The sequence below is a fragment of the Symphalangus syndactylus genome, chromosome 20 (genome assembly GCF_028878055.3).
Source record: "Symphalangus syndactylus isolate Jambi chromosome 20, NHGRI_mSymSyn1-v2.1_pri, whole genome shotgun sequence".
Classification (NCBI taxonomy): Eukaryota; Metazoa; Chordata; class Mammalia; order Primates; family Hylobatidae; genus Symphalangus; species Symphalangus syndactylus.
The window spans coordinates 18,915,571-18,937,417 of NC_072442.2; the positions used below are offsets into that span (position 1 = coordinate 18,915,571).

The window sequence follows — 21,847 nt, forward strand, 5'->3', positions numbered from 1 at the left end:
ATTCATGAAGATCTGTAACTGAGCATCTCACCAGGGGTTAATCTGATTCTGAGGAACCTTGCTAGAAGTTAACTTGAAAGAAAGTCATAAGTTGAAATCATTTGACATTTGAGAAAATTCATGAGGTACCAATAGGGGCAAGTATATTTCTAATTTGGCAACTCGTGGAATCATTAGCAGGTGAATATTAGAAGGAAATCCCAACTAGACAGAGCTCTGGGTCCATTTACTTATGCTATTTGACCCTTTTTTGTGATCCACAACTGCATTATTTGATATGTATGGTTACCTATTACATATATATATGTGTGTGTGTGTGTGTGTGTATATATATATATTTTGTTTTTGTTTTTGAGACAGCGTCTCGCTCCGTCACCCAGGCTGGAGTGCAGTAACATGATCTCAGCTCACTGCAGCCTCAACCTCCCAGGCTCAAGCAATCCTCCCACTTTAGCCTCACTAATAACTGGGACTATAGGTGTGCAGCACCATGCCCAGCTAATTTTTGTATTTTTGGTAGAGACGAGGTTTCCTCATGTTGCCTAGGCTGGTTTCAAACTCCTGGGCTCAGGCTATCTACCTGCCTCGGCCTCCCAAAGTGCTGAGATTACAGGCGTGAGCCACCATACCTGGACAATACCTAAATATTTTAAAGCTTGGGTTAAAACGTTTACATGGAAAATAATTTTTTTCTTGTCTACTCGGAATAACAAAATTTTTGCTCTTAAAGTTGTGATTTTAAGTCAAAAATTAACACTAAGATGCTGATGTCAAAACTTCCAAATGCGGTGGCATTGGAAATGTACCTTGATTTGTGTGGAGATAATGGCCAGTCAGCCAGGACAACATTGGCTCCCTTAGCTCCTGGGCATACAGATCCAGAAAACTTGGAAAGTGTAATTTCTTAGATTACGGGATAACTGGCACGTTACGTTGTCAAACATTATCCTGCAGAACCAGAATGCACCCCTATGGACAATGAGCACAGTGTGAATGCAAACTGTTTCTTATTGTCAAGCTCTTTCTCTCTTATCTTCCCCAATCTGTGCTTTTCTCAAGCGCTTAAGCTGTAGAACCTGTTTTTTCCCATGCATTCCCCACTTCCAGCCCTGGGATCTCCCCGAAAACTCCCCTCCCCCATCCACCCTTACTATTCAATCTACAACATCTTTCAACATCTTTCTCCTATATTTTACCCATCACTTAGAACTCACTAAGTATGCCAACAATTCACTATTATCAGCCAATTCATCCATTCAACCAGTATCTATTCAGTGCTAGGCATTGAGGAAGATGTTAAGGATACAGGGATCAATGCTACCTTGTCTGAATGAAGAAGCTTTTTGGGATGTTTAGTGCTACAATTCTAGCTTCCTAATTATTGCTTGTTATCTTGCCTCTGTGCATATTCACCTTTTTTCCAGGAAAGAATGTGGTCCAAGAAAGAACAATGAACTCAGAGCTCTGGTCTGGGCTAGACTTAAGTGTTGAAATGTCTCTTCACTGGCCCTGCAGGCTCTATAGATTCTACTTTGCAGTATACATACTAGGGATTCTTCTCCTGACCACCATGTGTATCACACTTGAATTCCTGTCCAAAATTTTCTTTTAAAACATACTGCATATGTCCCTAACCCACTATCTTCTCTCATGAGCCCAAAGTTTGGCAGATACCCCTTTCTTGTTCTGCCACCTACCCACCAAATATGACTTTAACCACTAGCTTGTCATTTTGGGCCAACAATCATTTATTTTATTTTATTTTATTTTGTTTTTGAGATAGGGTCTCACTCTCTTGCCCAAGCTGGAGTGCAGTGGTGCAATCATGGCTCACTGCAGCCTCAACCTCCCAAGCTCAAGTGATCCTCCTGCCTCAACCTGCTGAGTAGCTGGGGCTACAGTGGTACACCACTACACTTGGCTAATTTTTTTTATTTTTAGTAGAGAAAAGGTCTGACTATGTTGCCCAGGCTGGTCTCAAACTCTGAGGCTCAAGTAATCCTCCTACCTCAGCCTCCCAATGGCCCTCCCTCCTCGGATTACAGGTGTGAGCCACTGCACCTGGCCAACCAACAGTCATTTAAGAGATATTTCCTCAACTGTATCAATCATATTGTTTCCTATGGGTTTGAGGAATGTAAGCTAAAAAAAACTGGCTTTAGCCAGGCACAGTGGCTCATGCCTGTAATCCCAGCACTTTGGAAGGCTGAGGCAGGTGGATCACCTGAGGTTGGGAGTTCAAGACCAGCCTGGCCAACATGGTGAAACCCCATCTCTACTAAAAATACAAAAAATTAGCTGGGCGTGGTGATGCACATCTGTAATCCCAGCTACTTGGGAGGCTGAGGCAGGAGAATCGCTTGAATCTGGGAGGCCAAGGTTGCAGTGAGCTGAGATCGTGCCACTACATTATAGCCTGGCCGGCAGAGCAAGACTCCATGTCAAGAAAAAAAGCAAAAAACTGGCTTTATATGTTTAAATAACTTCCTACTCCTGCACCCTGAAATGTCTCGGATGATGCAATGTCAATCTTATTAATAGATGGAAAACCATTTCCGCAAGCAGGAATGCTTGCACAAGGAGTTAAGATAAACAATGTAAATATTTCAAGTTTCTGGGAAACATAATGTCAGGTCAGTGTATGGCATTCCAGCTGTGGAAAAGGGGAAAAGATACAAAGTCCTAATCATTTAGACTCTAGGGAGCCAGTGAAACAGGAAGAGATGAAAAGAAAGGTCAGGGGAACTGATCATGCCCCCAAAGAACTGCTAAAAAAGAAACTTGATGGGTTTTGAATTATAAACTTTACCTAATATAAACCAAAAATAAAATTCTAAGCCTTCGAACATCTGAATGGATCCCTCCTATCGGCAAGGGCATTCCAAAGCTAACCTGAAAAACTAGTTCAGGCCATGATGGAAAGGGGGTAGGGTCAGACAGACTTATACCCTGTTCCCTTTTGAAATTCCTGATAGAACAGACTCTTTTTTTTTTTTTTTTTTTTTGAGACAGAGTCTCGCTCTGTCTCCCAGGCTGGAGTGCAGTGGCGCGATCTCAGCTCACTGCAAGCTCCACCTCCTGGGTTCACGCCATTCTCCTGCCTCAGCCTCCGGAATAGCTGGGACTACAGGCGCTCGCCACCAAGCCTGGCAAAATTTTTTTTGTATTTTTAGTAGAGACGGGGTTTCACCATGTTAGCCAGGATGGTCTCGATCTCCTGACCTCGTGATCCACCTGCCTCGGCCTCCCAAAGTGCTGGGATTACAGGCGTGAGCCACCGCGCCCAGCCAGAACAGACTCTTTTACGTCTGGTAACAAACATTTACACTCATTGTTCTCTCCCTCCAAAGCCTGCTACCTGGAGGCTTCACCTGCATAAAACCCTGGTCTCCACAACCCCTTATCTCAACCCAGACATTCCAAAGTTTTAGACAATAACGTAACTCTTTCAGCCAATTAAATTTTTTATTTCTTTTGACACAGAGTCTTGCTGTGTCACCTAGGCTGGTATGCAGTGGTGCAATCTTGGGTCATTGCAACCTCTGCCTCCCAGGTTCAAGCGATTCTCCTGCCTCAGCCTCCCAAGTAGCTGGGGTTACAGGCCTATGCCAAAACACCCAGCTAATTTTTGTATTTTTGTAGTAGAGATGGGGTTTAGTAGAGACGGGGCCTCCCAAAGTGCTGGGATTACAGGCGTCAGCCACTGTGCCTGGCCTTGATTATTATTATTTTTGAGACAGAGTCTCACTTTGTCGCCCAGGCTGGAGTGCAGTGGCACAATCATGGCTCACTGCAGCCTTGACCTCCTCTGGCTCCAGCCATCCTCCCACCTCTGTCTCCTGAGTAGCTGGACCACAGCTGTGTGCCACAACGCCCTGCTAATGTTTGTATTTTTTGCACAGACAGGGTTTTCTTCATTTTTACCAGGCTGGTCTCAAACTCCTGAGCTCAAGCAATCCACCTGCCTCAGCCTCCCAAAGTGCTGGGATAACAGACATGAGCCACCGCGCCTGACCTCACTTTTTCTTTCCTTTTTCTTTTTTTTTTTTTTGAGACAGAGTCTCAGTCTGTCACCCAGACTAGAATGCAGTGGCACAGTCTTGGCTCACTGCAACCTCCACCTCCTGAGCTCAAGCAATCCTCCCACCTCAGCCTCCTGAGTAGCTGGGACTACAAGCAGGCGCCACCATGCTTGGCTAATTTTTAAATATTTTGTAGAGACGAGGTTTCATTATATTGTCGGGGCTGGTCTCAAACTCCTGGGCTCAAGTGATCTTCCCACCTCAGCCTCCTAAAGTGCTGGGATGACAGGCGTGAGCCACTGTGTCCAGCCCTTTTTTATACTTTTTGAAACATAGCAAGTAAATTGTTTGTTGTTATTGTCGTTTATTGAGACAGGGTTTTGCTCTTGTTGTCCAGACTGGAGTGCAATGGTGCGATCTAGGCTCACTGCAACCTCTGCCTCCTGGGTTCAAAAGATTCTCCCGCCTCAGCCTCCTAAGTAGCTGGGATTACAGGCATGCGCCACCACGCCCAGCTAATTTTGTATTTTTAGTAGAGACGGGGCTGGTCTCAAACTCCCAACCTCGGGTGATCCACCCGCCTCGGTCTCCCAAAGCACTGGGATTATAGGCGTGAGCCACCGTGCCTGGCAGTACATTGTTTTAAAATTAGGTATATGGGTTGCAGTGTATTTCTATGAGACAGGCTGTTCTAAATATTTCAGGAGCAAACTGCTGGGAATTGTAGAAACTGGAGTTGAACAGAATTTGTCCTTACTAGGTGAGAGGTCATGGGAACATGATGCTAAGAAACATAAAGCAAAAGACGGGAGTTTCCTTTTTGATGATAAAAGGCCTTTGCTTAAGCTCGACTCATGCGATGAGTATGAAAGAGGCAGGATGTGAGCTTAATTCAACAAACATCGATTGAACACCTGCAAGGAAGGACACTGTGCTAGGGCAGAGTAATAATGAGTTAGACCTGGCCTCTGGCCACTAGGAGGCCACCACTTGGCATATTCTTTGCTGAAGAGCATATGCCTGACTCTTGGTAAAGACTCCGTGTTTACTGAACAGATTAACATCAATGTCTAAAGACTCTGGAAGAAATGTAAAGCTGCAACCCTACAGGCACACAGTGAATGAAGCCCATTAAAGCCCCCATTATGAGACAATTTGAAGAGTGGAAGAATGTCTGGTAAATCAGAAGATGGTAATAAGTAGTAGTAAGAAACATCGTTGGGCTAGTCACGGTGGCTTATGCCTGTAATCCCAGTACTTTGAGGGGCTGAGGTGGGCAGGTCACTTGCGGCAAGGAGTTTGAAACCAGCCTGGCCAACATGGTGAAACCCGTCTCTACTAAAAATACAAAAATTAGCCAGGCATGGTGGCGCATGCGCCTGTAATCCCAGCACTTTGGGAGGCTGAGATGGGCAGGTAACTTGAGGTCAGGAGTTCGAGACCAGCCCGGCCAATATAGTGAAACCCTGTCTCTACTAAAAATACAAAAATTAGCCAAGTGTAATGCACCTGTAATCCCAGTTACTCTGGAGGTGGAGGCATGAGAATTGCTTGAGCCTGGGGTGGCAGAGGTTGCAGTGAGCCAAGGTCGTGCCAGTGAACTCTAGCCTGGGCAACAGAGTGAGACTCTGTCTTAAAAAAAAAAAAAATTGTTCTGTAAATTGTCACATAGATGGGGTGTAGGAACTCCTGGACACTCCAAGTTCATCCAGGTGGCACAGGAAGAAGGGAGAAATTACAGATTAACTTTGGGGACTTAACGTCTCAACATGCTCTTCTAATGAACACTGCCTACTTCAGGGAAGACTAATAAATATACCACAAAAAATAAATGAAGCAGTCTAAAAAGAAGTATATAAAGTAGGAAAACTTTTGTGTGTGAAAGAGGTTTTTACTTCTTCTTACAGAGATCAGGGAGTCTTTTATGCTCAGATGAATTCTTTATAATTGAAGGAGAAAATGCAGAACATCTGAAAACTTCTTTAATCTCGTACATTTTTCTAAAAGCAGTGCCCTCCCTTTTCCTTCTGAGATTGTGCAAAGTACTTTCATACACACTTTCTACCAGGAAGGCATCTCATTATGTGTGATTCCATCAGAAAGCCGGGAACAGTGACACCCCAGTCCTCCCAGGCTTTGAGAACTACGCACCCACGTGGGAGGGGAACATACAAGCAGATCTCTCCCTCTGAACTCTGGTACTCCTGGAGAGTGGTGTCATTGTGGTTATATGTTGTTTATTCTGAGCTCCTAGCCAGCCAACTTCAATAAGCAATAACTCATTTACTGAAACATGTAAACAGGCTCAGCACCAGAGCAGCCAAATGGAAAGCCACCTCAACCACATGCTCCAGAAGGTGTAACAAAGTCGTGATTCTGCCTTTTGGCTTGGCAAAGGCCGTTGGGAAGATGCCCTCACGCTGACTTGGGAACACTCTTGACCTCTGGGTTCTAGGATGCAGCCCCTGCTGTCTAGGCTAGCACTGCTGGAATCTTGGACTCCGGTAGAAACATACAGGAAATCACATTGCCAAACTTTTCTCCTTATAAAGATAGATGATCTCTCCAGGAACTACCATCCTCTCAGTTCTCAAAGGGAGGGGCCATTGGTTAAGCCAGTGGGATACTGGGGAGAGGAATTTTAAAAGTTTACTGTGGCCCTGAGGTCCAGTCACAGTGCCATCTCTTTAACAACACCACCACATAACAAGGCTTAAGGACATGTTACCCTGGAGAATTCTCTGAAGAAGTCCAGCTTATTCACTGACAGATGTTACAGTGTGGTGTAAAGAACGGCGCATTCACTAGGAGTTTCGGAGTTAGGAAGCCTGAGATACAGAATATTACAGGCTCCACCATCCTATTGGTCATTATCACCCCTCCACATATTCAAAACAGAATAGTCTGTCTTCCTCAGACTTGCCTTCTTTATATTTCTGGCTTGGTGATGGGCATTGCTGTCTTTTCAGGGGTTCTTTGGGTCCTTCCTTGCCATTTTCTTTCTTTTTTTTTTTTAGATGGAGTCTCTCTCTGTTGCCCAGGCTGGAGTGCAGTGGCGCAATCTCGGCTCACTGCAACCTCTGCCTCCCAGGGTTCAAATGATCCTCCCATCTCAACCCCCCAAGTAGCTGGACCTACAGTAGAGTTTCAACCTGGCCAGCTAATTTTTTGTTTTTTCTTTTTTTTGAGACAGTTTCGCTCTTGTTGCCCAGGCTAGGGTGCAATGACACGATCTCGGCTCACCACAACCTCCGCCTCCCGGGTTCAAGCAATTCTCCTGCCTCAGCCTCCCAAGTAGCTGAGATTACAGGCATGTGCCACCACGCCCAGCTAATTTTGTATTTTTAGTGGAGACGGGGTTTCTCCATGTTGGTCAGGCTGGTCTCGAACTCCTGACTTCAGGTGATCTGCACGTCTCGGCCTCCCAATGTGCTGGGATTACAGGCGTGAGCCACTGCACCCAGCCCAATTTTTCGTATTTTTTGTAGAGTCAGGGTTTCACCATGCTAGCACCTAACTCCTGAGTTCAGGTGATCCACCAGCCTCTGCCTCCCAAAATGCTAGGATTACAGGCATGAGCTAACTCCCCAGTCACCCATTGTTTTTCTAATGCTTTTTTTCTCTCTCTCCTTCTCTCTCATTTTTTTCTTTTCTTTCTTTTTTTTTTTTTTGGAGACAGAGTCTCCCTCTGTCACCCAGGCTAGAGTGCAGTGGCTCTATCTCGGCTCACTGCAACCTCTGCCTCCCAGGTTCAAGCGATTCTCCTGCCTCAGCTTTTTGAGTAGCTGGGACTACAGGCACCCACCACCACCCCTGGCTAATTTTTGTATTTTTAGTAGAGACGGGGTTTCACCATGTTGGCCAGGATGGTCTTGAACTCCTGACCTCAGGTGATCCGCCAGTCTCAGCCTGCCAGTGTTGGGATTACAGGTGTGAGCCGCCATGCCCAGCCGGTATGCAGTTTTTTTTTTTTTTTTGAGACGGAGTCTCGCTCTTTCGCCCAGGCCAGACTGCAGTGGCACTATCCTGGCTCACTGCAAGCTCCACCTCCCGGGTTCACGCCATTTTCCTGCCTCAGCCTCCCGAGTAGCTGGGACTACAGGCGCCCGTCACTGCGCCCGGCTAAGTTTTTGTATTTTTAGTAGAGATGGGGTTTCACCGTATTAGTCAGGATGGTCTTGATCTCCTGACCTTGTGATCTGCCTGCCTCGGCCTCCCAAAGTGCTGGGATTACAGGCATGAGCCACCGTGCCCACCGGTATGCAGTTTTTTTAAAAGAAATCTTAGTAGCTATCTTTTTAAGGAATAGAATGGGAGGCAGGTTTGCCCTAAGTAGTTCCCAGCTTGACTTTTCTTCGGCTTAGTGATTTTGGGGTCCCAAGATTTATTTTTCTTTCACCAGGCTTATGTTCTAGTGTGGCAAGCACTAGCAAGAAAATAAACTAGCTGTGAATTAGGTTGGTACTTTAAGGAAACTAAACAGCGAGCTAAGGCAGAGCTACAGAGGACTCGAGTGGAAAACCTGATCCTGTCTTTCTCCCTACCCTACACACAGCCCCCTATTTGTTCTTTCGTGGTGTCTGAGTTTTTTTCTGGTTAGAATACCTTTCGTTTCACTCCCCCTACCTTGTCAATTCAAATACTACTCCCCTCAGGAAACTTTTGTTTTGTTTTGTCACCTGGTCAACCAGGCTGGAGCGCAGTGGTGCAATCTTGGCTCACTGCAACCTCTGCCTCCTGGGTTCAAGCAATCCTCATGCCTCAGCCTCCCGAGTAGCTGGAATTACAGACACTCACCACTGTGCCCAGCTAACTTGTATTTTTAATAGAGACAGGGTTTTGTCATGTTGGGCCAGGCTGGTCTTGAACTCCTGGCGACAGGTGATCCTCCCACCTCATCCTCTTAAAGTGCTGGGATTATAGGCGTGAGCCACGGTGCCCAGCCCTGTATTCACTTTTTAAATCCCCACTGGTGTAAGGTGCTGTGAAGAAGAGACAAAGTTGTCGATACAGATCTCCTCCCTCCAGGAGCCTGCAGTCTTCTGAGGGATTTTATACATATATGCAGATAACTATAATACAGAGTGAGGTGAGGGCCCTAAGAAAGGAAGTGTGAAGAGATCATTGCTGATGAGGAAAGATCAGAAAAGGGTTTCCTAGCTGAGTGCAGTGGCTCACACCTGCGGCCGAGGCAGGTGGATTGATTGAGCTCAGGAGTTTAAAATCAGCGTGGCCAACGTGGTGAAACCCTGTCTCTACTAAAAAAAAAAAAACTACAGAAATTAGCTGGGTGTGGTGGTGCAGCTCTGTAGTCCCAGCTACTGGCGGGGAGTGGGGCGGCTGTGGCGGGAGGATTGCGTGAGCCTGGGAGGTGGAGGTTGCAGTCAGCTGTGGCTGTGATCGCACCACTGTACTTCAGCTTGGGCAACAGAATGAAACCCTGTCTCAAAATAAAACCCAAACTCAAGACATTAAAATACTTTGAAAAATAAAAAAAGGACTGTAGAAATAGAAATTACTTTTATCCAAGTGTGGTGGTGAGTGCCTATAGTCCCAGCTACTCGGGAGGCTGAGGCGGGAGGATGACTTGAGCCCAGGAGTTGGAGTCCCGCCTGGGTAACATGGGAGACTCCGTCTCCTTAAAACAAACAAAAAACCTTGCTTTTAAATCATAATGACAGCAAACACCACTCTGGGAATCTGCCCACATGGATGGCTAAGAATGGAGCTGGTTTTTCCAACCCTGCGATACAGGGAAGAGTAAAGGCTGCTCATCTATTTAAATAGCAAAATTTGAGGTTGTGGCCTTGATTTTCTGTTATCTTCCTTTCTCCATCAACTACCTGTGATCAGGGCCGGGCGCAGTGGCTCACATCTGTAATCCCAGCACTTTGGGAGGCCGAGGCGGGCGGATCACGGGGTCAGGCGATTGAGATCATCCCGGCTAACACGGTGAAACCCTATCTCTACTAAAAATACAAAAGATTAGCTGGGCGTGGTGGCGGGCGCCTGTAGTCCCAGCTACTCGGGAGGCTGAGGCAGGAGAATGGCGTGAACCCGGGAGGCGGAGCCTGCAGTGAGCGGAGATCGCGCCACTGCACTCCAGCCTGGGCGACAGCGAGACTCCGTCTCAAAAACAAAACAAAACGAAACAAAAAAAACTACCTGTGATCACAAGATGAAACAAGTATGCTGAAGCTTGGACTTCTGCACTGATTTCTACAGAACAGAGTGGTTCAGAGCCAGAACGCCTCTGCTGCCCGCTCTACTTCCTTGTTTCCCTTGACAAATTACTGAACCACCCTGCCTTAATTTCCTCATAGGGTTGTTAAGTACAACACATGTGAAACAGGCCTGAAAATAATGCCTGGTACAAAGCAAACAATCATTATCAAAAGTTGTAGTAATCCACTGTGCTTCCTGGTACAGGGCACGCCAGAGTTCCTGGGAGCTAATCTTGATTGCTGGTGCTCCCTGTGGTTGTTGTGTACAAAGAAATTACCATGGAGGGAACATGGAGGTGGGAAGGGGCTGGTGCAATGGGCAGAATGAAGAGGTGTCTGAAGAACCAACAACGTGAGGCTGGGCAGGAACATCTGGCAGCTCTCAGAGAGGTTTAGCAGTCCTTACTCAAGTGCAAGTGACTACGAGGTGCACTAAAAAGTGAAAGGCAGAGAAAGGCCTCCTTGCCTTAGTCTTGGCCTTCATCTTTTTAACGAAAAGAAGCTGGGTGCTCACTTTGGCAGCACATACACCAAAATTGGAACAATATACAGAAGATTAGCATGGCCCCTGCACAAGAATGACACTCAAAGTTGTGTTCTGTATTTAAAAAAAAAAAAAAAAAAAAAAGGCTGGGCTTGGTGGTTCATGCTTGTAATCCCAGCACTTTGGGAGGCCGAGGCGGGTGGATCACCTGAGGTTGGGAGTTCGAGACCAGCCTGGCCAACACGATGAAACCCCATCTCTACTGAAAAAAATACAAAAAATTAGCCGAGTGTTGTGGCATGCACCTGTAATCCCAGCTACTTGAGAGGCTGAGGCAGGGGAATCGCTTTGAACCTGTAAGGCGGAGGCTGCAGTGAGCCGAGATTGCGCCACTGCACTCCAGCCTCGACAACAAGAGTGAAACTCCGTCTCAAAAGAAAAAAAAAAGTTGGGAAAAACATGGTTCTCCAGGGCCGTGGCAAGCCAGGCTTCTGCACTACTGCCAAGAGGAGTGAACTTGAGCTGCTTTTTGTTTCCTCCACACAACATGGTGAGGAGCCAAAGGAAGACAGTGATCTAAGTCATTCCCCACCTTCAGGCGGCACCATCCCTGTTTTCAAATCCCTAACTGCCTCACTCCCCTAAAGCATTTTTTCCCCACTGGAAACAGACTGGCACACAATTAAGCAATGTTGATCACTGCTTCAGTCAAAAGTGGTCTGAAGGGAAAAGCTGATGTGTTTTGTCCCCCAAAAGGGATAGATGGCCTCGAAGGAAAATGCCACATTTGGATTAGATTTGTGGTAGGGAAGGAGTGACCTGCCAAGGGCTCCTTGAATAAACAAAACTGTTCCTCAAAGGGCTTTGGGTGGAGGTCATCAAAGCAAGTTCACAGAAAGATCCTCCTCCCTGGTAACTCTCCAGAGATGGCTCTTTGCTTACCTCGGTAGCTCAGGGGTCCCACTTGAAGTCAGTTGCGCAGAATAAGCCAGAGCCTGCCCCCTCAATTCAGGAATGTGGTTTCCAATGCAAATAAAGGCTAAATTGTAGAAACAGTGCTGGAGTGTGTTCAAGCCCTCCCTTTAGGTCCTCTGAGTCATTTGGAAATGGTTAACAGGTTGGACACCTGGGTTGATTACTGCTGAAGGGGCTTTCCACACGAATCCTATACTGTAAAATCATCCTCTTGCCTTCCCAAAGCAATTCAGTTCCACTTTCTAGACCGAATGTGCCTTAAAGATTCCAAATGTCCTAAATCAGATCCTAGGGTTCCTAAATTAGAGCAGCAACGGCTGCAGACACAAAGAAACAAGGAGCCAAGCAACTTTGTGCTTTTAAAAAAAAAAGTTTATTTTAAATTAAGAGGAACAGATGTCCAATGTTCCAAAAAGCCACACATTTGTGGATTTGGCTGACAAACTCTCTAAGCTGCATTTTATTTCTGTTCCCATAGAGTCAGCCAGCCACTTGCAACTGACTCACTTCTCTCTGGGCCACAGTTTGGGCCAGTCTCCTGACTACAGAATTAGAATCCAGATATCAAATGAATCCAGGGTGCTTGAGTGGAGAGCAGGTGTTAAAGGCCATCTAAAACCACCCCTTCCCTGCTTTAATTTAGGAGTATCAACACCCACACAGCAAACTGCAAGGCTAGTGGGTCAAAGAGAATGAGCAAACAGTTGGCACCTGCCAATCCCAGCGCCACACAATTTTAAAAGCAATGAGTAAGCAGCTGTCTGGAACAGGTTTTTCGTATAATCCTTCTTAAGAGTACTGGTTAAATATGCAAATACACACAGGTTATTTGCTGCAATTCAAGGCCTCACCCCCAAGGCAAATGCATTACCTCAGGTGAACTCTTGGCCTTGTTGGGAAGGGATAGGATCCTTAGCTCCTGTCCACCAGACACAAATAACTCAGTTGCTTCTAAAGTTTAAAGTACATGATGTGCTTTCTTTTCTTGTTGTCTTTGGGAATAAATAAATTTATCTTCAGACACAAGGGTTTTGTGTGTAGTATCTCATTTACGTTGTGTAAATACTGGAGAGGCTTCAATAAATGTTAGAGATAAAATGTTACTTGGCTTTTCAAAAACTTTAAACCCCTGCTTAGTTTTAATTTTTTTGTAGCACCTCGAAAAATTATTTATGAATAAAATGAAACAGTTGTTTGTATTTTTTAATAGAAATGAGAATCTCAAGTCTATTGAGGAAGATCTTGCATGCCATCAATTTTTTCATGGTTCAAAACCTATTTACCCAGCAAATCTCACTGCATTTTCTAGACTGACCTTGTAACAAGTATTAAAAGCTGATACTCCCTTTTCTCCTCTTTACCTTCCAGATTTTTTAGTATTTATATATATATTTCTTGAGGCAGGGTCTGTGTCACTCAGGCTGGAGTGCAGTGACACAATCACGGCTCACTAATGAGGTGATCCTCCCACCTCAGCCTGGGACTATAGGCACATACCGTCACACTTGGCTAACTTTTTTTTTTTTTTTTTTTTTTTTTTTTTTTTGAGACGGAGTCTAGCTCTGTCGCCCAGGCTGGAGTGCAGTGGCGCAGTCTCGGCTCACTGCAAGCTCCGCCTCCCAGGTTCACGCCATTCTCCTGCCTCAGCCTGTCCGAGTAGCTGGGACTACAGGCGCCCGCCACTACGCCCGGCTAATTTTTTGTATTTTTAGTAGAGACGGGGTTTCACTGTGGTCTCGATCTCCTGACCTCGTGATCCGCCCGCCTCGGCCTCCCAAAGTGCTGGGATTACAAGCGTGAGCCACCGCGCCCGGCCTTGGCTAACTTTTAAATATTTTGTAGAGAGGTCTCATTATATTGTCCAGGCTGGTCTAGAACTCCTGGGCTCAGGAGTGATTTGCCTGCCTTGGCCTACCAAAGTGCTAGAATTACAGGCATGAGCAACCGTGATAACCAATATTCTTTATAATGAAAATAAACTAGAAAATGGCCATTATTGGCCGAGCACGGTGGCTCACGCCTGTAATCCCAGCACTTTGGGAGGCCGAGGTGGGTGGATCACAAGGTTAGGAGATTGAGACCATCCTGGCTAACATGGTGAAACTCTGTCTCTACTAAAAATAATAATAAAAAAAAATTAGCCGGGCGAGGTGGCAGATGCCTGTAGTCCCAGCTACTCGGAGAGGCTGAGGCAGGAGAATGGCGTGAACCCAGGAGGCGGAGCTTGCAGTGAGCTGAAATCGCGCCACTGCACTCCAGCCTGGGAGACAGAGCGAGACTCCGTCACAAAAAAAAAAAAAAAAAAAAAAAGCCATCTTTTTGTTTGTATGTATTTTTAGAAAATGTTTATTGTTTTTGTGTGCCAAAAAATAAATAAATAAATAAATAAAAAGAAAATGGTCAATATTTTCAAGTGGGAAAGTCAAAAAACTGTTTTTGGTTTTAAATTCTTCAGTAAATTTTTCACTTATCGAAAGTTTTACAGAGTATCTGATAGAAAACAAGAGCACATATGCTAAGAAAGCATTTTAAAATGTATCTTTGTTTCTGGAGAAGTGAATGCAATGTTGTGAAATTCTTGCATGTATATCAGATGCTCACTTTTTTGTGTGTGTGTGTGAGATGTTGTCTTGCTCTGTTGCCCAGGCTGGAGTGCAGTGGCACGATCTCGGTTCACTGCAACCTCCGCCTTCCGGGTTCAAGTGACTCTCCCGCCTGTTTCCCGAGTAGCTGAGATTACAGGCATATGCCACCATGCCTGGCTAATTTTTGTATTTTTAGTAGAGATAGGGTTTCACTATGCTGGCCAGGCTGGTCTTGAACTCCTGACCTCAAGTGATCCTGTCTTGGCCTCCCAAAAGGTTGGGATTACAGGCGTGAGCCACTGTGCCCAGCCTCAGTCTTTTATTGGGAATGCCCAGCATGGTGGCTCACACCTGTAATCCCCGCACTTTGGGAGGCCAAGGCAGGATCGCTCGAGCCTGGGAATTCAAGACCAGCCTGGGCAAAATATTGAGACCCTGTCTTTACAAAAAGTTTAAAAATTAGCCAGGTATGGTGGTTCATGCTGGTCCTTGCCAGGGAGGCCGAGGTGGGAGAAGTTCTTGAGCCTGGGAGGTCAAGGCTGTAAAAAGCCATGACTGTGCCACCACACTCCAGCCTGGGTGACATAGTAAAACCTCATCTCAAAAAAAAAAAAAAAAAGCTGGGGTGGTGGAGGTGGATAACTTTTATTGTTGTACTTTTACTGAACTTTTTTTGTTTGTTTTGAGACGGAGTTTCACTCTTGTTGCCCAGGCAGGAGTGCAATGGCAAGATCTCAGCCCACCGCAACCTCTGCCTCCTGGGTTCAAGCGATTCCTGCCTCAGCCTCCCGAGTAGCTGGGATTACGGGCATGTGCCACCGTGCTTGGCTACTTTTTTATATTTTTAGTAGAGGCGTGATTTCGCCATGTTGGTTAGGCTGGTTTCGAACTCAGGTGATCCGCTCACCTTGGCCTCCCGAAGTGCTGGGATTACAGGCGTGAGCCACCATGCCCGGCCCTATTTATTGAACTCTTGGCCTAAAAGGGATCCTCCTGCCATGGCCTCCCAAAGTATTGGGATTATAAGCATGAGCCATTGCACCCAGCCTATTTCAGTTTTTATATGTTACCAGATTTATTCCTTAGATAAACTGTCCTATCCCTTTTAGTTTTATAGATGAAAGAAACTGAGGCTCTCCCGGATTCAAGTGATTCTCCTGCCTTAACCTTCCTGAGTAGCTGGGATTACAGGCACACGCCACCACGTGCAGCTAATTTTGTATTTTTTTTTTTTTTTTTTTAGTAGAGATGGGGTTTCTCCACGTTGGTCAGGTTGGTCTCGAACTCCTGACCTCAGATGATACACCTGCCTCAGCCTCCCAAAGTGCTGGGATTACAGGCGTGGGCTGCCACCCCTGGTCGGAATTGTTTTCTTAATTCATTTTCAGAGTGTTCACTGCTATTGCATAGAAATATAATTGAGTTTTGTATATTGATCTTGTATCCTGCAACTTTGCTGGACTAGTTTATTACCTATAATAGTTTTTATGTGTTAATTCGTTAGGATTTTCTATATACAAGATTATGTCATCTGTAAGCAGAAGTAGTTTTACTTCTTCCTTTCCAATATTTTACTTTTTAATTTATTTGTAACTTGTAATTTTTATTTTTATTTCCTTTTTGGTCAGTTGTTCTGGCTAGAATCTCCAGTACAATGCTGAACATAAATGGCAATAGGAAACATCCTTGTCTTATTCTTCACCTTAGAAAAAAATTTTTTAGTCTTTCACCACTGAGTATGATGTTAGCTATGGGTTTTTTATAGATGCCCTTTATTAGGTTGAAGAAATTTTCTGCTCCTAAATTGCAGAGTATATTTATCATTAAAGTGTGTTGGATTTTGTCAAATGCTTCTTCTGAATCCATTTACATAATTATGAGTTTTTACTCTTTTATGAATATGGTGTAATTGTACTGATTTCATATGTTGAAAAAACTTCACACTCCTGACGTAAATCCCACTTGGTCATAGTGTATAATGGTGTGTATTATGGAAAAAAATGCTTTTTATACATTGCTGAATTTGGTTTGCTAGTATTTTGTAGAGAATTTTTGTGTCTATATTCATAAGGGATATGATTCTGTGATTTTTTCTTGTGATGTCTTTGGCTAATACTGGCCTCAAGGAATGAATTGGGAAATGTTCTCTATCCTTTTATTTCTTGGGAGAGTTTGTGATGGATTGATGTTAATTCTCTTTAAATGTCTGCATAATTCACCAATGAAGCTGTCTGGTCCTGGGCTTTTCTTTCAGGGAAGAGTTTTGATTACTAATTCAATCTCTTTACCTGTTGTAGGCCTATTCGAGTTTTCTTTTCTTTTTAAGTTGGTTTTGGTAATTTGAGTTTCCAGGAATGTGCCCATTTAATCTAGGTTATCTAATTTTTTGGTATGCAATTATTCACAGTATTCCTTTATAATATTTTTTTCTTTCTGTAAGGTCAATAGTAATATCCTGATTTTTATTTCTTTTTTTTTTTTTTTTTTTTTTTTTTTAAGACGGAGTTTTGCTCTTGTCACCCAGGCTGTAGTGGAAGGGAAGGATAAGAAATAAGACTTTTCACTATACCTTCTGAGTAAAACCTCAATGGTTTTATCATCCATTTTTTTCTTTCCTAAATCAAATATTACTGCAATTATAAAATGTAGATTTTTCCTTTTGAACCATATTAATGTTTAATATATTCCAAAAATAAAATCAACAAGGATGAGGGGTGGGAAGTACAACGGAATACAATAGGAATACATAAATTTAATTGACTATTACACCAATAACTTTACCACAGAAAGAGAAAGAGAAAAAAGATACAAGAGAAAAAGATTTTTTTTTTTTTAGATGGAGTCTCACTCTGTCACCCAGGCTGCAGTGCAGTGGCATGGTCTCGGCTCACTGCAACCTCCGCCTCCCAGGTTCAAGTGATTCTCCTGCCTCAGCCTCCAAAGTAGCTGGGACTACAGGTGCCCGCCACCACGCCTGGCTAATTTTTGTATTTTTAGTACAGACGGGGTTTCACCATGTTGGCCAGGCTGGTTTCGAACTCCTGACCTCATGATCTGCCCACCTTGGCCTCCCAAAGTGCTGGGATTACAGGCGTGAGCCACTGCGCCCAGTGAGAAAAAGATACTTAAGTAATTTTAGACTGCACACCTTTAGTGGCCTATATGTAAGCACACAAAAAATTGCAAAGAAATATTAAATCAAACAGTAGGTTTGTAGCTGGAAATACTATTGGTATTATAATTTTCATTATGCATATATTGTACAACTGAACAAATGACTGCATTTATTTATGTTGTTACCAGAGTTCTCACTGTAGGAAAAAAGGAGATCCAAATAGGAACTGAAAGAAGGATGTGGCCGGGCGCAGTGGCTCATGCTTGTAATCCCAGCACTTTGGGAGGCCGAGGCGGGTGCATCACAAGGTCAGGAGTTCAAGACCAGCCTGGCCAAGATTATGAAATCCCATGTCTACTAAAAATACAAAAATTTGCCGGGCATGGTGGCAGGCATCTGTAATCCCAGCTACTCAGGAGGCGGAGGCAGAGACTTGCTTGAACCCAAGAGGTGGAGGCTGCAGTGATCCGAGATTGCACCACTGCACTCCAGCCTGGGGGACAGATCGAGACTCCGTCTCAAAAATAAAAAAATAAAAATAAAGGAGAAGAACGCTATGGAATTCGACTAGAATTACGGCTAATAATATGAAGCACTTTGGGAAGCCAAGGCAGGTGGATCACCATGTTGGCCAGGAGTTTGAGACAAGCCTGCCCAACATGGTGAAACCTCATCTTTACTAAAAATACAAGAATTAGCCAGGTATGGTGGTGAGCACCTGTACTCCCATTTACTCCAGAGGCTGAGGCACGAGAATCACTGGAACCTGGTAAGCAGAGGTTGCAGTGAGCTGAGGCAGCCTGGTGTCCAAGGCTGTGGTGAGCCATGATCATGCCACTGCACTCAAGCCTGGGCAACAGAGGAAGACCCTGTCTCAAAAAAAAAAAAAAAAAAAGGGCCAGGTGCAGTGGCTCACACCTGTAATCCCAGCATTTTAGGAGGCTGAGGCGGGCAGATCATGAGGTCAGGAGTTCAAGACCAGCCTGGCCAACATAGGGAAATCCCATCTCTACTAAAAATACAAAAATCAGCCGAGTGTGGTGGCACATACCTGTAATCCCAGCTACTCAGGAGGTTGAGGCAGGAGAATTGCTTGAACCTGGGAGGCGGAGGTTGCAGTGAGCCAAGACCGCATCATTGCACTCCAGCCTGGGCAACAGAATGAACCTCCATCTCAAAAAAAAAAAAAAATTTAAAAAGGGAGTATAGGGCCAGGCACGGTGGCTCATGCCTGTAATCCCAGCACTTTGGGAGGCCGAGGTGGCTGGATCACGGGGTCAAGAGATCGAGACCATCCTGGCCAACATGGTGAGACCCCATCTCCACTAAAAATACAAAAAATTAGCTGGACACAGTGGCGAATGCTTGTAGTCCCAGCTACTCTGGAGGCTGAGACAGGAGGATCGCCTGAACCTGGGAGGCGGGAGTTGCAGTGAGCTGAGATCATACCACTGCACTCCAGCCTAGTGACAAAGTGAGACTTTGTCTCAAAAAAAAAAATAAATAAAAGGAGTATAAAAAAATCTTTACAGAAGAATGACAATATAGAAAAAATACAGAAAAGGCAGGGCGCGGTGGCTCACGCTTGTAATCCCAGCACTTTGGGAGGCTGAGGCGGGAGAATCACGAGGTCAGGAGATCGAGACCACAGTGAAACCCCGTCTCTACTAAAAATACAAAAAAAAATTAGCCGGGCGTGGTGGCGGGCGCCTGTAGTCCCAGCTACTCGGAGAGGCTGAGGTAGGAGAATGGTGTGAACCCAGGAGGCGGAGCTTGCAGTGAGCCGAGATTGCGCCACTGCACTCCAGCCTGGGCGACAGAGCGAGACTCAGTCTCAAAAAAAAAAAAAAAAATACAGAAAAGACAGAAAAGTCTCCATTTTCTAATCACTATAGTAATATTTGATTTGGGCAAGAAGCAATCCAGATGAAAGCATCAAGTAAAGACTATTATGGGACAGAATATTCACACTGTTTCTACCATTCCATAGATCACTTGTTAATTACAAAAGGAAAAAGAGGCCAGGAACGGAGGCTCACGTCTGTAATCCCAACACTTTGGGAGGCCGAGGAGGGCGGATCACCTTAGGTCAGGAGTTTGAGACCAGCCTGGCCAACATGGCAAAACCCCATCTCTATTACAATTACAAAAATTAGGCAGGTGTGGTAGCAGTCACCTGTAATCCCAGCTACTTGGGGGGCTGAGGCAGGAGAATCGCTTGAACCCAGGAGGTGGAGGTTGCAGTCAGCCAAGATTGCACCACTGCACTACAGCCTGGGCGACAGAGTGAGACTCATTCTCAAAAAAAAAAAAAATGCTCTTATTCTTAGCAGACATATAGAACAAATTAGGGGTAAAGTGCTATGAAATCTGCAGTTAACTCTCAAATTGTACAGGAAGAAAATTTATTAAAGTTAAAAAACGTGAATATTCATAGATATACATATATATGGGGGCAGGTAGAAACGGAGGGACACACAGACAAAGAAAATATGGCAAAATGGTAACAACTGGTGATCACTGAACTATTCTTGCAACTCTGAAAAGTTTAAAAAATTTCAAAGCTATATTATTTTTGAACTGCTCAGGAGGTTTAAATTTTTGAATTTTTAAAATAAGCAATCAATTGTGAGAAAGTCTGAGAAGCCACAGACTTAAGAGAAAAGATGAAAAATAAGGAAAGTAGAATCACAGTAATAAGAGGAACAGAGTTTCAAAATGCTGTGGTCAGTCAGTAGCTTCAATGCAAAAGAAAGTTAAATTAAGGACCAACTCAGTAGCTCTCTCTTCTCTTCTCTTCTCTCCCTTCTTTTCTCTCCTCTCTCTCCCCCGCGTGACCTGACCTCTACCTCTCCAATAAAGATCTCTTGGCTGCAAAAAAAAAAAAAAAAAAAAGGACCAACTCAGTAAAGACAACCGGATTCAGCAACTGGGAAGTCAGTGATGACCTAGGGTACAGGAGCTTCATTGAAATAGTAGAGTTGGGCCACGCGTGGCCCACACCTATAATCCAGCAGTTTGGGAGGCCGAGGTAGGTGGATCCCTTGAGGCCAGGAATTCAAGACCAGCCTAGCCAACATGGTGAAACCCCATCTCTACTAAAAATACAAAAATTAACCGGATACAGTGGTGCATCCCTGTAATCCCGGCTACTCAGGGGGCTGAGGCATGAGAACTGCTTGAACCTGGAAGGCAGAGGCTGCAGTGAGCCGAGATAGGGCCACTGCACTCCAGCCTGGGTGACGGTGGAAGACTCTGTCTAAAAAACAAAAAATAGGCCAGGCGTGGTGGCTCATGCCTGTAATCCCAGCACTTTGAGAGGCTGAGGCAGGCGGATCACAAGGTCAGGAGATGGAGACCATCCTAGCTAACATGGTGAAACCCTATCTCTACTAAAAATACAAAAAATTAGCTGGGCGTGGTGGCAGGCGCCTGTGGTCCCAGCTCCTCCGGAGACTGAGGCAGGAGAATGGCATGAACCCGGGAGGTGGAGGTTGCAGTGAGCTGAGATTACGCCACTGCACTCCAGCCTGGGCGACAAAGCCAGACTCCCTCTCAAAAAAAAAAAAAAAAAAAAAAAGAAGAAGTAGTAAACTGGGTATGTGCCTTTAGAGGTGCTGTACATTTTCAGCATTATAAATGAATATAAATGAATGGCAATAATTACTTTGGTCCACAGATTTTTGGTATCTTAACTAGTTTTGGATCTCTTCCACTAAAGGGATTGCCTGTTGAACGTTGTTAGGAATATAAGTACTGAAGGCAAACTGCCTGGGTTTGAATTTTGTTCTGTCCCTTGCACCCTGCCTGGCTTCAAATCCTAGCTCTGCTTATTAAGTTCTTTTAAGGGGATGATCTTTAAGCAAATGTCTTAGCTTCTGTTTTTCCCAAGTAAATGGACACAATAGTTGCTACCTTGTGAAATATTCATGCAATTGACCAGCATTTACCAAGTAGCATCAGTGTTTAGCTTCAGTCATTGGTGATTCTGCAGTTGGACTGTGAGGGGGTGTTGGGGTGGGGGGTGGTGTGTGTGTGTGTAGCACTTAATTGCATGGAGAAAGGAAAAGATACTTTTGATAACCGACAGGCAGCTTTTCTCTGCTTTTGTGTCAAAAGGGAAGACGGGAGTTTGGAGAGGAAACGAATTCTCTGTAACACTAAGCTCTCTTCCACAAAAACAGAGGTACATAGAATGTGTAATAATTTATAGAATTTCTAGACTTCAACGATCTGATTTTTTTAAATTTACTTTTATTTTTTCAGGTTGAGACTGAGCTAAAGTTAATCTGTGACGACGTTCTGGATGTACTGGACAAACACCTCATTCCAGCAGCTACCACTGGCAAGTCCAAGGTTTTCTATTATGAAATGTAGGTTCTATACTAACAAGTGTACTTTAATAAATTTAAACATTCTCAGGAATAATTGGCTTTGTTTCT

The 21,847-nt window shown here is 44.6% G+C and overlaps 1 non-coding gene across 1 annotated transcript; it reads left to right on the top strand.

Moving 5' to 3' along the window:
• Nucleotides 1-10,752: 10,752 nt before the first annotated feature.
• Nucleotides 10,753-10,854, top strand: LOC129470798 (U6 spliceosomal RNA). Its single transcript, XR_008653327.1, has one exon. It is a non-coding gene; the product is annotated as a U6 spliceosomal RNA (small nuclear RNA).
• Nucleotides 10,855-21,847: the final 10,993 nt, after the last annotated feature.